We start from the raw sequence: 15980 nt of genomic DNA on the forward strand, positions 1-15980 counted from the left end.
AATCTTTTTTTTTCTTTTTTTCTTTTCTTTTTTTTTTTTTTTGGTTTTTCAAGACAAGGTTTCTCTGCAGCTTTTTTAGAGCCTATGAATCTTTTAAATTATTATCTAGTATTGTGATTTAGGAAAGGCAGAATGTATTTTTCTCCCCTTTAGAGAGGTGTCTATGATTGTGTTTTCTGATAAATTATCCTACTTGCTTATTCCTTCAGCTGAAATAATAAGACATAGGATTTCTCTTTTCCTATTACATCAAACCCAGAATGGGCCCTTGGCTTTATTTTCTTTTATGTTGTAAGTTGCTGTGTGCATGTAAGTTCTTGGAACCATGAGGGTGTTTGTATCAAGTCAGAAACAGCATAATACTTTTTAGAAGGTGAAGTTGATCTGCTAGTGAGGAATAAAAACAATTCAGTATGCTACCCTATATCATATATTCGTTCTTAGAAAAAATAAACTTCAAATAAATGTTTCTCAGAGGGTGAGTGACTGCACAAGAGCAGAGGCACTTTGGGAGCTAGAGACATGACCTAGCAGTCTAGAACACTGACTGCTCTTCTAGAGGACTTGGATTTGATTCCCAGTCCATACTGTGGTAAACCTCTTTAACTCCAGGAGACCTCACAACTTCTTATAGTCTCCTTGGGCACCAGGCACTAATGAGGTGCACAGGCATACATGCAGGCAAAGCGCCCCATGTACATAATTTTTATTGTTGTTGTTTTCTTGAGACAAGGTTTCTCTGTAGCTTTGAGGGTACATAAAATTTTTTTAAGAGTAGATCCGTGTGTGTGTGTGTGTTTGTATAAAGGAGTACAGGTACTTTGATTAAACTGAGGTCTTATAAGATTCTTTTTGTCTTCACTCTCTCCATCCCTCTTTCCTCCTCTTCCCTCTTCCTTTCCCCCCTTTCTTTCAGCAGTTTTGCATGGTTAAATAATAGATAATTATTTTGGGCTATACTCCTACAATGGACCCCAACAGACAAGGCTTTTTTAAAAAAGGTTTCTTTGTAGTCATGCTGCACATGTAGAAGTCAGAGAACAATTTGGGGGAGTCAGTTATCTCCACCATTTGGGATCCAGGCATCAAACTCAGGATAGCAGCTTGGCAGCAAGTATATTTACCCACAGAGCCACCTTGCCACCCTCAGTGACGCCTTTTCAGGGTGTGTGATGGATGCGTACTGGGGACTAAACCTAGGGCCTCCCAAATGCTGGGGGCAAGTGCTCTACCACAGCACTGCTTCCCAGACCTGTGTCTTGTCAGTTTTCCCTTAAACTGCTAAGATTTTTTTTTTAACAAGTATTAACTGTTTACCAGGATTTATGGTAGGTTTTAGGAGTTATTTGGTTCTCTAAAAAGATTCATTAGAATTCTGATTCAGAGTATCTCAGCTATTAAAGGTAATTAAATACCTTTGTCAGGGTTATTCCTAAAATTTTCTTTATTTTTCAGCATTTTAAATTTGTTTCCTCCTTTTTCAATATAAGATATATTTTTTCTTTTTTTTCTGTCGTGTGTGTGTGTCTGTGTGTGTTGTATACACAAAGGTCAGAGATCAACTTTGGGTGTCTGTTCCTGAAGATTGATCTATCTTGTGTTTTGAGGCAGGATGTCTCACTAGGATCTGGAGTTTACCAGGTATGTTAGGCTGCTGGCCACCTCCCTAGCGCTCAGATTATAAACTTGCATGGCTTTTTAAGGGGGTCTTAGGCATTGAAATCAGGTCCTCATGTTAGTGCGGCATGGATTTTCCCAACCTGCTTTCTTTCTCTTTTTTTGTGGTTTTTGTTTGTTTGTTTGTTTTTTGTTTTGTTTTATTTTGTTTTGTTTTTGAGACAGGGTCTTTCTCTCTATATAGCCTTAGCTATGCTAGAACTCATTCTGTAGACCAGGCGGGCTTCAAACTCAGAGATCTGCCTGCCTTTGCCTCCCAAGTGCCAGGATTAAAGGTGTGGGCCACCACACCCAGCAGGTAAGATTTTTGTTATCATATTTAGGTTCATGGTGTCATGAAAACAAGCATAGTCTAGAGGCCATAATGAGATCTCAGTTTTCCCAAGACCTTTAGTTTTTGTTTTATTTTTGTTATAGTTGTTTTGACAGGGTCTCTCAATGTAGCCCAGGCTGGCCTTGACTTGTTATCTTTCTGCCTGTACTGCCCAAGTGGTAGGATTATATGTCTGGCATGGGCCTAGTTCATAATGGGGACAGTGCTGCTGGTATAGACCTTGAAGGGTATGAGTTTTGCTGCTGTAATGATTGTTACAGCTTTGGTGTTCAGTGAGCAGGAAGGAACCAGAAACCTCACAGAAGGTATGATGCAGCTATGTGTGATCTCTTTCAAACATGCCTGCAGGCCTTCCTGTAGGTGATCACTTGATCATGATCTCAATTTTGTTTTATGTTTAAACACAAAGAGAATTTTATAAACATGGCTTTTAATAACGCTGAATTTTCTAAGAATGCAACTACTGTGTAAACTGAGGACAAACCGTAATTTGTTTGTTTGTTCTGGGCTTTACAAGAATTGTTTGCTTCTTAAGAAATCTTACTCTCAGTGGCCTTGTTCTGATTGTCCCATTCAAATCATTTGTCTCACTCTTCAGTTTTGGTTATCATATTCATGGCAATTTGATAATATATAAGTACAAGCATTTATTTCCTTAATAATACAAACACTGGTTGGCCATACCTGAGTACTTACATATTAAAGTTATTGAGGTGGAGATTGCTTTTCATTTTTGTTCTTAAATGATATTAGGCATTAGATTGTTGTTTGCAATGATATCTCATCATACTTCCCAAGCTCATGATTTTCAGGGCTCCTGCTGCAGTATCTGTAACACCTGGGGACTACAGGTGCATGCCACTGTACCTTATATTAATCTTTATGATAGGGGACTGGAGAGATGACCCAGCAGTTAAAAGCATATACTGCTCTTGCAGAGGGTTCTAATTCAATTCCCTGCACCATGTCAAGTAGCTCATAGCTACAAGTAATTCCAGCTCCAAGGGCATTCCATGTCTCTGGCCTCTGTGGCCACCTGTACCCACACAGAGTCATGCACAATACATGTAAAAATAAAACATTAGCCAGGTGGTGGTGGCACATGCCTTCTATTCCAACAATCTGGAGGCAAAAGGCAGGAGGATCTCTGAGTTTGAGGCCAACCTGGTCTATTGAGCAAGTTCCAGGACAGTCAGGTACATGGAGAAACCCTGTCTCAAAAAACCAAACTAAATAAATGAATAAATAAGTAAAACTTTAGAAAATTGATGATGGATGGATTTTCTGCTTGTATAGTATTTTGACTTTGTGCCCTTTGTAGGGGAAATGTGCTAAACTGTGTTTGTATAGTCACAGGGCAGTCCAGCTTACTTTTTGAGAAAGAAATAAGAGGTCCTCCTGCATTAATAGGTGCCTATCCATTTTTCTCCTTCCCCTCCATTTCTCTTTTTCTTTCTTGTTATAAAGTGTTTTCTATGTTGGTAAAAATATGGCACTGATTACAGAAGTAACGAAGCGTGTAATAAAACCCCATACTTTCTATGAGCCTGTGCGTTGCCCAGCTTAAGAAACAACAGTGCCAGTCAAGTTGGTATCTTTCTCCTGATTCCCATTTGTCTCAACCACTAGAGGTTAAACTGTTCAGAATTGTGCTTTGATTTTTGTTATCAACCCCTTCCTTTTATTTCAGAACCATATTATTTAATTTTATTGTCTTAAAAATATTTGTGTTTAAGTGTATGTATGTCTGTGTCTATATGTATGCCTGTACATTTGAGTGCAGGTGACTGTGGAGGCCAGAAGACCCCTTGGAGCTGGAGTTGCAGATGGTTGTGTACCCGCAGATGTTGGTGTTGGGTACTGGATGTGAACTCTCTTCTCCAGCCTCTAGTTTTGCTGATTTTAAAATTATATCGTGGAACGATATTATATATACTCAAAGATTTTTGTTTGCTTTCTTTTAGTCAGTATTGTGTTTTTAAGATTCAGCTACATTGGCCTGAAAGTGTAGCTCTATTGGGAGAATACTTGCTTAGCATGCTTGAAACCTTGGGTTCAATCCCTAACACTATATAAACCATAGTAGTACAGACCTATAATGCCAGCACTCAAAAGGGAGAGGCAGGAGGATCAGGAGTTCAAAGTCCTCTTTGGTGACATAATAAATTTGAGGCCAGCCTTGACTACATGAGACTGTCTCAAAAACTGTTTTCTAATTTATATTGATATATGTTACTGTAATTCATTTTTTCAGAGTGATGTATTGTCTACTTCAATTCATTCTCTTAAAGGTGAATTTTTTTTCTTATTTGGTTGCTATTACACATTTTTCGTCACATCTTCTGTTGTGGAATATTATTTTAAGATGTGTTACATTTGTTTATGCTGTGGAGCATTTCTTTTAATGATGCAAAGCTGTGTTGCATTCTTTTATGTTGCATTTGTTTAACTCAGTGAAGCTGTGTTACTTTGCCTGCCTAAAACACCTGATTGGTTCAGCCAATAGTGAGGCAGGAGAAAGGGTAGGTTGGGCTGGGAAGAAGAGAGAATAAATAGAAAGGGAAAAAGAGGGATGGGGAAGCAAGAGAGATCAAGGAGCTAAAAAAGAAGAGGCCAGCCACCCAGCCACCCAGCTAACCATGGAGTAAGAGTGAAAGTCAGATACACAGAAGTAAGAAAAGGAAAAGCCCAGAGGCAAAAGGTAGATGGGATAATTTAAGTTAATAAAGCTGGCAAGAAACAAGCCAAGCTAAGGCCGGGCATTTATAAATAAGTCTCTCCATGTGTATTCATTTGGGAGCTGTGTGGTGGGCCCCTCCAGAACATCAAAAGAGTAAATTGAAACAACAGCCGCAGTTTTCAGGTACATATGGACAAGAATTTTTCTTCTACAGTGAATTAAAAACTTTTTTTTTTTTTTTTTTTTTTTTTTTTTGCGATAGGCATTGTCTATGTAGTAGTAGGCTGTCCTCAGACTTGTGACCTTCTTGCTTTGGCTTTCAATCTGAAATGCTGGTATTGCAGGCACACACTATGTTGAATTATAAATGTTTTTCACTAATTTCTTCTTTACTCATGGAGTTAAAGCAAATTGCAAGTTATTATTCATTGTGCATGTGGAATGCACTGATTTTTCCCCCATGATTCCTCTCCTTAGTGCTTGTTGCAACCTAAATAATTTCTTATTAAAGATTTCAGGCTGGAGAGATGGCTCAGCGGTTAAGAGCACTGGCTGCTCTTCCAGAAGTCCTCAGTTCAATCCCAAGCAACCACGTGGTGGCTCACAACCATCTGCCCTCTTCTAGTCTGCAGGCATACATGTAGACAGATCACTGTATACATAATAAATAAACATTTAAAAAAATTTCACAGGTGATTTTACCAGTTGAAGATAAATGTCCTGGTATTCTTTGGAGAGAGAATGTTTTTGAGTTGGCATCTTTTGCTGCATAAGTTGTTAGAGGACAGCATCCCAGGAAATTTGTACCTAACTAAGCTGCAGCATTGCTCCCATACCTAGAAACTTTCAGTTCTTGGGCCCAGTAGAGTTTCAGCTAGGCCTGTGTTTGGATTTAGTTCTTAAGTATCTCTGTTTATTTGATGAAATGAGTTTCTGAGATATGCCCTAAGTAGGTAGGGTAATACCAGAGTCACACCGTTCTTTGAGGCTGTGAGGGGCAAGATAGCATTGTTTTCAGGTCTGTATGTGTGTGTGTATTTGGCATTCCTCAGGCACTCACCAAGTAGAGTAGGCCAACTCTCTGGGGAACTCTAGTGATCCTCCTGATGACTCCCCTCCAGCACTGGGAATACAAGCATGGGGTCCCGTGTCCAGGTTTTTGTTTGTTGTTTTTTTTTTTTTTTTGTTTTTTTTTGGGTTCTGGGGACCAAACTCTGGTCCTTATGCTTGCCTAATTCTCCTCTTTTTGAGACAGGTTCTCAATATTAGCTTTGGTTGTCCTCCTTCCTAGTGTTGGGTGCACTTGTGGAGGTCAAAGGACAGTTCGCAAGAGTTACTTCTTTCCTTCTACCATTTGGGTTCTGGGAATCAAATTCAGGTTGTCAGCTTGGCAACAAACACCTTACTTGCTGAGCCATCATGCCAGCCCCTATTTGAATTTTTGAAGCAAGGTCTCACGTATTCCAGGGTAACCTCTAACCTATGTAGTCAAGAATGACCTTGAACTTCTGATTTAGCAATCTACTCTTTTTTTTCCAAGACAGTTTCCTCTGTGTAGCCCTGGCTATTCTTTTGTTTTGTTTTGTTTTTAAAGAAAACGAACTTTCTTTTTTCATTAAACATAGCAATCCAAGTTCCCACAACCTCCTCTCCTCCTATTCTCTTCACATACCCTTCTACCCCACCCCCATCCACTCCTCAGAGAGGGTAAGGCCCATTGCTTTGGGGAAGATCCAAAGCCCTCCTTACTGTATCTAGGCTGAACAAGGTATCCATCCAAAGAGAATAGGTTCCCAAAAAGCCAGTACAAGCAGTAGGGATAAATCCTGGTGCCACTGCCAGTGACTCCTCAATCTGCCCCAGCCATGCAACTGTCAGCCACATTCAGAGGGACTTGTTTGGTCTTGTGCTTATTCCTTCCAAGTCTGACTGGTGTTGGTGAGCTCCATTAGCTCAAGTAGACTGTTTCAGTGGGTGTACCCATCATGGTCTTGACCTCTTTGCTTATATTCTCATTCCTCCCACTCTTCAACTTTGGGAGCTCAGTGCCCTGGTGCCCAGACTATTTTGTTTGTTTGTTTGTTTTTCAAGACAGGGTTTCTATGCAGCTTTGGAGCCTGTCCTGCAACTAGCTCTTGTAGACCAGACTGGCCTTGAACTCACAGAGATTCGCCTGCCTCTGCCTCCCGAGTGTTGGGATTAAAGGCATGCACCACCACCGCCTGGCCCTATTCTTGAACTCCGTCTCAAACCACCTGCCTCTGCCTCCTGAGTGCTGGGATTCAAAGTATGTACCACCACCAAAACCCCTACTATCTTCACCTTGTAAAAGCTGAGATTACAGGAGCCATTTACCTCCTCACCTACATACCAGGCATTTACTAGGTGTTTATGTGGTGCTGGAGATTGAACCCAGAGCTACTTAGGCAAGCACTCTTATCAAATGTGATACATCCTAGCCTCTGGTATCGATATTTCAATATAATATAGTCTCTAAATCAAATATTTGTCTTTTAATTGCATATAATCTTTGTGTTCTCTCTCCTTCCTCCCTTCCCCTTTGCTTTCCCAAATAGTGACAAGTGCTCTGATGTCATCGTCTCCTGTAGTGTTCCTTTCCTTTCCTTTTGTTAAGATCTGAACGCACTTTTCATCTTGAAGACCCTAACCATACACTCTACATTTGTGTGTACAAGTTCCTTCTGGACATGTACACATTGAAGTTGTCTTTATGTTCTGAGTTGAGGGGATCATCTGATGTCTACTTTGTTCTTTTTACAAAAAGTATTTTAGTATATGTATGTGTGCACGTGTGTGTGTAGGTATATGTGTGTATGGAGGCCAGAGATCAGTGTCAGGAATCTTCCTTCTTTTTTTTTTTTCTTTTTTCCAGACAGGATCTCTTGCTGAATCTAGAGCAACTGACTAGAAATGTTGGCCAGTGGGCCTGTCTCCCCGCACTAAGGCTACAGATACCCGACACAACTCTGCCTGGCTTTTTTATGTGTATGCATAGGATCTAGATGCTTCAGATCCTATGCAGGCACATTACTGACTAGGCCATTTCTCCAGACCCGCTACAGAGTGTGACTGGTTCTGTTCTCCTTTTGAAAACAAGTCAGGTTCCTGGACTTAGGGAATTTATGATGAATTTTTTTTTCTTTTTAGGAAAATTGTGAAGTCTATGCAACCTTAGCTAAAGAGCCTTTGTCTTATTTTTTTATTCGCATGTGTGTATGGGTTCATGAGTGTACACATAGGTATGTGCAGATGCTTGTGGAGGGTAGCGGGTTTTGTTTTGTCTTTTGTTTTTGAAATGACAATAAAGAGGCTTCATGTATTTTGCTGTTACAGAAGCAGAAAGGAAATGTTGTCATGGAAGAATGTGAAATTTATCCTAGAACTGTAAATGTCTACTTTTGGTGTTGGTCAAATACATGTCAGGTATTCTAACTAGCACTGTGGTTTCTTACATATCAGAAAAACAATTGTCGTGCCTATTATCATTTCTTTGTGGTTTTTTTTTTTTTCTTTTCAAGACAGGGTTTCTCTGTATTTCTGGAATCTATCTTGGAACTCACTTTGTTAGACCGGCTGGTCTCGAACTCACGGAGATTCTCCTGACTCTGCCTCCTGAATGCTGGGATTAAAGGTGTACACCACTACCGCCCGACTTCTCTAGTGTTTTATTACTATATTTAGTCCATTTTATAATGCAGCCATTAAAATTGAAAGTAAAGTATCAAAGACATTAGTCTATTGAAGAATTAGGTCAAATGAAGAAATGAACTGAAACACATTGTTGTCTAAGACTAATTGCAAATTACACTTGAAGTTGTTTTGGTAGTGGAATGAAGTTCCGCTGTTCTCCTTTTATAACTTATCTGAGAGTAGGTGGCTGTGCAAAACAAATTGTTAGTGCTACTCAGCTTTTAGCTCTGCTCCGTTTCTCCTTTCAGGACATATGAGTCCTTTCTGTGTACTTGGAAACTCAAAGTAATAAAAGAGAGCTGGGATTCAGCTCAGTGGTAGGCCCCAGATTCAGTTCTCAGCACCCCAAAAGAGGGCGGGGAGTGGAGAAAGAGAGGAAGAAAATTACAAATACCCCACATCATCATCAGTAATAGTATTTTGCAGTGCTGGGGATTGAACCCTGGGCTTTTTGTATATGTACATGCTGAATAAATAAATATTCATCCCCTGGTTAGAAGGTCTTTGAGAGCACTATGGATTTATTTTTAATTCACATAATAAAAATCTCTATGTGCTGTTAACAAAATTATTTGCAGCAAATGTTTCTAGTTTTGGAAAAAATCTGAGTTATATGAATAAAATTAGTTTAAAGAAATAAAGGGCTTTACAGTCAGGTATCCTGATCTGTTTTATTATTTATTTTTTAAGATCAAACAACTAGTTTTTATTAAAAATAGATTTTTTCATACAATATGTTGATCACAATTTCCCTTCCCCAACTCCTTCCCATCAACCCACTATCATTAGAAAAAGAATAAGCATCTAGAAAAAAATAATAAAATATTAACAGTCTCAGCCCCACTGTTTAGTACTTTTGTGATCTTGGAAGTTCCTAAACTCACTGTACCTCCTAGTTTCAAAATGAACTAATGTATTAATACTTCACTTTATGAGCCATCAGGATAAAGGACTTAACTCATAGAAATTGTCTAGGAGAAACTGTCAACTAGTACCCAATAAATGTTAGCTGCTGCCAACCTTTTTATTCTGAAACAACACCATTATATCATTTATGATAAATTTGTGTTGCTTCTTAACACAGGCATATTTTGATTCCAGTGTGATAAATGTGGCTAATTAAGACTACATACTAAAAATTACTGTTTGGTAAAAGCCCTAAGAATGTTTACTTTCAGATTTTGTACTGGCTAGTGTTCTGTTAACTTGAAACAAGCCAGAGTTGTTTGAGAAGAGAGAACCTCAGTTGAGAAAATCTCCCCCACTAGATTGGCCTGTGGGCAAGCCTGTTCACAGTGTATTTTCTTGATTAATGATTGATGTGGGAGGGTCTAGCCCACTACAGTTGGTGCCACTCCTAGGCCAGTGGTCCTTCATGGTATAAGACTGGCTGAATAAGCCAGGAAGGCAAGCCAATGTGTTGTGTTCCTTCATAACCACTGCTTCAGTTCCTGCCCTGACTTTCCCAGATGGGCTAAAGCTGAAAGCCGAAATAAATTCCCTAAATTGCTCTTGGGTCATGGTATTTATCATAGCAATAGAAACTCTAAGATAGAATTCATAACTTTTTTTTTGTTTTGAGCAAGATCTTATATAGCCTAGACTGGCTTTGAATTCACTGTTGAGTTGAGGATGACTTTGAACTGATTCTCCTGCTTCCATCTCCATTGTGCTGGAATTAGAGGCATGGATCCCTTGATATGTTGAGAAAGCTTCTCCCTCTGTAGCTCCGGCTGGCTTGGAGTGTACTGTGAAGTCCAGTACTGGGGTGTGGTATCTGAGCTAATGCCTGTAGTTCCAGCAGTGGACTCTTACAGCTGTTTTGACTCTGTCACAGCATTTAAAAAAACAACTACTACTATGTTGTCTCTCATACTATAATGAAAGAAGAATTTAACCTGGGAAACTAGGAATGGCGACTCATATTAGGCACAGTTGATAACTTGATACATATTGTCTTGTCATACTTGGCTCCTTTGTAGGTGAATTTCTGGATTTTAGGAATTGCTGATTTAATCTTCTCTTTTAAAGAAAGAACTGCACCAAGGGGTGTATCCGAGCTCTTAAAGCAGAGTAGAATAACAACTGAGTCTCGACCCAGACTCCAAATTGTAATCCTTTCTCCTCAGTTTCCATCACATGAGAATGTGTGGTATAAAGAGCCAGGCACAGAAAATCCATGTCTTAATTAGGATCAGTAGTTGCTCGTAAGAAAGTAGAGATGGGGCCAGGTAAGAGGCACACCTGCAATCCTAGTACTTGGATCACAAGGTTTAGACTGGCCTGGGTCATAGGGAGACAACCTTAAAAAAAAACTGAGGCTGGAAGAGTATTCCCTCTCTATTTTAGCATAATCTGACTCCCATTTTTAGTGAAACTTGTCTCAGTGTGCCTTAAGAGGCTGTTAGTTTTCTTTCAGCCTGTACATTTTTATTTACTGCATATGTGTGTGTGCGCGTGTGTACATGATAGGGGTGCATACCACAGTGTGCATGTGGAAGACAATGGGAAACTTGGTGGAGAATTGATTCTCTGATTCTACTGTGGGTTCAGGGATTAAACTCAGTGGAAAAGGCTTGCTCTTTTTCCACTGGGCCATCTTGCCAGCTGCCTTTTCAATTTATGGAGGTAGATTATAAGGGATTGAAATTGAAAAGAGGTATCTATATTTAGAATTTTCTTTCCTTGCAGTTTTCAGATTTTGGAGCCTAAGGAACATTTTCCAGGGGAGATTGCCAGTACAGCCACTTTGGCAACCAAGATCTTGATACATAGCCACAGATTGGAATATTGGTGGGCTACAGTCCTCAGAAATCTTCTTAATACAGGTAGGTGGAAGACAGTGGGAAATGGAAACATTGGTTATTAACTGCTGGAAAAGTCCTTCCTACCTGTTTTTCTAAATTCTATTTTATGTGTATGGGTATTTTGTCTGCATGTATGTCTGTGTACCATGTGCATGCCTGGTGCCTGGTGAGACCAGAAGAGTGCAGCCCATCTCCTGAAACTGTAGTTACAGATTATTTTGAACTACCATGTTGCTGCTGGGAATCATACCTGGGTCTAGAAGAGCAGCCAAGGCTCTAAAAGTTAACTAGTTAACTGTCTTTACATTTTTTTACCTTTTTTCTTGGTAAAAACAAAGCATCCAACTTTTAGATAGTGGGTAATATACTTTTTGTATTATAAAATATTTGTGAAGATATTAGTGGTAAAACTTAGGTCAATTTTGTTTTTTAGCATTTTCAAATGTGTTTATGAACTTATATGACAGTTACGGATTTCCTTACAAATTATTATAGATTTAGTAGCTTTTAAAGCATCTATCTATCTATCTATCTATCTATCTATCTATCTATCTATCTATCTATCTTCAATTATCTATTTTTTGTTTGTTTTTGTTTGTTTTTTTTTTTTCGAGACAGGGTTTTTCTGTAGCTTTGGAGCCTGTCCTAAAACTAGCTCTTGTAGACCAGGTTGACCTCGAACTCACAGAGATGCACCTGCCTCTGCCTCCCGAGTGCTGGAATTAAAGGCGTGCGCCACCACCGCCCAGGCCCGTCCCTCTTCTCAATAAACTCCACACTCAAGCTCTCTCTGCATAGCATATTCTGTCACCCGCCTTGGTCCTCACCCTGAACTGCCAAGGTCTGGCTCGTGCAGTATCTTAGCAACCACAGCCCAGCCAACACAATTTTTATTTTTATTTTTTTCTATTGATATTTATTGAGCTCTACATTTTTCTCTGCTCCCCTCCATGCCTCTCCCCTCCCCTCTTCAATCTTCCCCCTAGGTCCCTATGCTCCCAATTTACCCAGGAGATCTTGTCTTTTTCTACTTTCTACTTCCCATATAGATTATATCTATGTAAGTCTCTTTAAGTGTCCACATTGTTGTCTAAGTTCTCTGGGATTGTGGTTTGTAGGCTGACTTTCTTTGCTTTATGTTTAAAAACCACCTATGAGTGAGTACATGTGATAATTGTCTTTCTGTGTCTGGGTTACCTCACTCAAAATGATGTTTTCTAGCTCCATCCATTTTCCTGCAAAATTCAAGCTGTCGTTACTTTTTTCTGCTGTGTAAATGTACCACATTTTCTTTATCCATTCTTAGGTTGAGGGGCATTTAGGTTGTTTCCAGGTTCTGGCTATGACAGACAAAGCTGCTGTGAACATAGTTGAGCACATGTCCTTGTGGCACAATTGAGCATCCTTCAGATATATACCCAAAAGTGGTATTACTGGGTCTTGAGGAAGGTTGCTTCCCAATTTTCTGAGAAATCGCCACACTAACATCCAAAGGGGTTGTACCAGCCTGCATTTCCACCAGCAATGCAGAATCCCTTTTCTCCACAGCCTCTCCAGCATAAGTTGTCATCAGTGTTTTTGATCTTGGCCATTCTTACAGGTATAAGATGGAATCTCAGAGTTATTTTGATTTGCATTTCTCTGATGACTAAGGATGTTGAGCATTTCCTTAAGTGTCGTTCAGCCATTTTAGATTCCTTTGTTGAGAGTTCTCTGTTTAGATCTGTACTCCATTTTTTTTATTGGATTATGTGATATTTTGATGACCAATTTCTTGAGTTCTTTGTATATTTTGGAGATCCGACCTCTGTCTGATGTGGGGTTAGTGAAGATCTTTTCCCATTCTGTAGGCTGTTGTTTTGTCTTGTTGACCATGTTCTTTGCTTTACAGAAGCTTTTCAGTTTCAGGAGGTCCCGTTTATTGTTTCTCTAGTGCCACTGGGGTTATTCCCCAGTGATTCCCTATGCCAATACATTCAAGTGTACTTCCCACTTTCTCTTCTTTGAGGTTCAGTGTGGCTGGCTTTATGTTGAGGTCTTTGATCCATTTGAACTTGAGTTTTGTGCATGGTGATAGATATGGGTCTGTTTTCATTCTCCTACATGTTGATATCCAGTTATGCCAGCACCATTTGTTAAATATGCTTTCTTTTTTCCATTTGATATTTTTTGCTTCTTTATCAAAGATCAGGTGTTGGAAGATGTGTGGATTGATATCCAGGTATTCTATTCAGTTCCATTGGTCCTCCTGTCTGTTCTTATGCCAGTACCAGGCTGTTTTCAGTACTGTAGCTCTGTAGTAGAGTTTGAAGTCAGGGATTGTGATGCCTCCAGAAGTTCTTTTATTGTACAGGATTGTTTTTGCTATCCTGAGTTTTTTGCTTTTTCATTTGAAGTTGAGTACCGTTCTTTCAAGGTCTTTGAAGAATTTTGCTGGTATTGTGATGGACATTGCGTTGAATCTGTAGATTGCTTTTGGTAAGATTGCCTATCTATTTTGTTTTGAGATAGTGTCTTACTCTGTAGCCCTGGCTGGCCTACAACTCATTATGTAGTCCCTGCTGGCTTTTAACTCATGACATTTTACCTTCTTATGCCTCTTGAGTGCTGAGATAAAAGGTGTGCGTCACAATACCTGGCAGGCATGTTTGTTTTGCTTATGTATGTCTGCAATTTGATTAAGATTCTTGATGGGTTTGCTAGTCCTCATTAACGTGGTATGAGGTGAGGTAGCTAGGGGTATGACTCAGTGGGTAAGAACTGGAATCATTTGAATGCTTGTTCGCTCCTGTGTCTGGTGGTGAATGCTGACTTGGCCAAGTCCTCAGCCTGGGCTGTTAGCCAGAACACCTATACTACACTTCTCCTTGTGACTGCTTGGCTTTCTCACAGCATGGTTCCTAGACTCAAGAAAAAACATTTTGATAGAGGAGGATGAAGCACATGATTTACTTGACTTAGCTTGAAAGTCACATAGTATTACTTCATTCTGCTTTTTTAGAAGTTAAAAAAGTCAGTGTAGGTTAGGAGAATTGGGAAGTGACACAGCCCTACCCCTTGAAGGCAGAACTGTCAGCAGCACATTGTAAGAGCATCTTATAGGGAGTTGGCTTTTCTTCTCATCTTTCAGGGATATGATTTTTCACTGTTTGTATTTTTTTAAATATTTATTTATTCATTTATTTATTATATATACAGTGTTCTGCCTGCATGTATGCCTGCAGGCCAGAAGAGGGCACCAGAACTCATTACAGATGGCTGTGAAACATCATGTGGTTGCTGGGAATTGAACTCAGGACCTCTGGAAGAGCAACCAGTACTCTTAACCCCTGAGCTATCTCTCCAGCTCCACTGTTTGTAGTTTTAAAATTATTTAGTGTATCTGTGTGTGTGTATGTGTTTGGCGGGGGTGCAGAAGTGCTACAGCAAACATGTGGAGGTCAGAGGATAATTTTTGGGAGTCAGGTCTCTCCTTCTGCCCTGGGTAACCTTGGCATTGAACTCAGGTTGTCAGGTTTGGCAGTATGCACCTTTTCCCACCAAACCATCTAACAGACCCAGATAAATAATTTAGTTCATGCAGCCACGTATTTGATCCCCAGTACTGAACCTTAGCTATTCAGATATGGTGGCATGCACTGTAATAATCTTCAGGACTTGGGAGGCAGAGGCAGGTAGATTGCTGCAAGTTTAAGCCATTCTTTTGTATAGTAAACTCTAGATCAACCAAGGCTACATAGCAAGACTTTGTCTCAGAATATGTGTGTGTTTTTGTATTTAGGCACACTCCAAGTGTTGTACATATTTATAATCTCAACACTACAGAGATGGAGATAGGAGGATTGGGGGTTTAAGGTCACCTGCCTGGCTATAAAGTATGACTCTCATCTCAAAAACCAAAGAGTTGAGATTGAAGAGATGACACAGTGGTTAAGAACACTTGTTGCTCTTGTAGAGGACCCAGTTTCATTTCCCAACACCCACATAATGACTTATAGCCATTTATAATTCCAGTTCCATAAGATCTGATGCCTTCTTCTGACCTTCTTTGGCACCATATGTATTGCAGGGTGTAATATATACATGCCTGCACAATACTCATACACATAAAATAAATCAATCTTAAGAAAAGCTTAAGCTGAGCATGGTGGTGCACACCTCGGAGTCAGAGGCAGGCTGGTCTCTTTGAGTTCCAGGACAGCCAGGGCTACATACAGAAACCTTGTCTTGAAAAACCAACCAAACAAAAACAGGAAAGCTTGGGGCCTCAGATCTGACATAGAGTCACAGGTAAGTGGGGGCACTGAGACTGGGAACAATAAATTGTCTTTCTGAGGGAAGAGCCCTCAATTGGTTTTCCAATACCCAGGGTCCTGAGATCATACAAGAGTATACATACTGAACAGGTTGTACTTAGGAATATATACATAGGCACACGCATGCGCGCACACACACAAATGCACGAACGTATGTATATGTAGACAACAACAAAGAAGCCATACATTTGAAAGTGAGCCAAGGAATTGCATGGAAGTAGTTGCAGGAAAGAAAGAGAAGGGAGAAGTAATTTAATTATAATAGCAAAAAAATTTAAAAATTAAAAAGATAAACAAAATAAAAAGTTTATTCTTAAAAAGCAAAGGGGAAATATATAATAGATGAAAAAGATGAGTGTTCAATAAAAATTTGAGTTCTTGTCTAAAGTTATTAGGACTTTCAAGAGGAGTCAAATTGAAATATATACAGTCATACACATATGATTAAAAGAATT

At 39.6% G+C, this 15980-nt stretch overlaps 1 protein-coding gene across 11 annotated transcripts in view; it reads left to right on the plus strand.

Moving 5' to 3' along the window:
• Window positions 1-15980, plus strand: part of Numb (NUMB endocytic adaptor protein) — a 124191-nt gene that overhangs the window by 22551 nt on the left and 85660 nt on the right. For all 11 annotated transcript variants that reach the window (XM_038336027.2, XM_038336029.2, XM_038336028.2 and 8 more), the window contains exon 2: window positions 11094-11230. The gene's annotated coding sequence lies outside the window, so the exon portion shown is untranslated. The remainder of the gene's footprint in view (window positions 1-11093; window positions 11231-15980) is intronic.

This window comes from Arvicola amphibius, chromosome 7, assembly GCF_903992535.2.
Source record: "Arvicola amphibius chromosome 7, mArvAmp1.2, whole genome shotgun sequence".
In the NCBI taxonomy this organism is placed as follows: Eukaryota; Metazoa; Chordata; class Mammalia; order Rodentia; family Cricetidae; genus Arvicola; species Arvicola amphibius.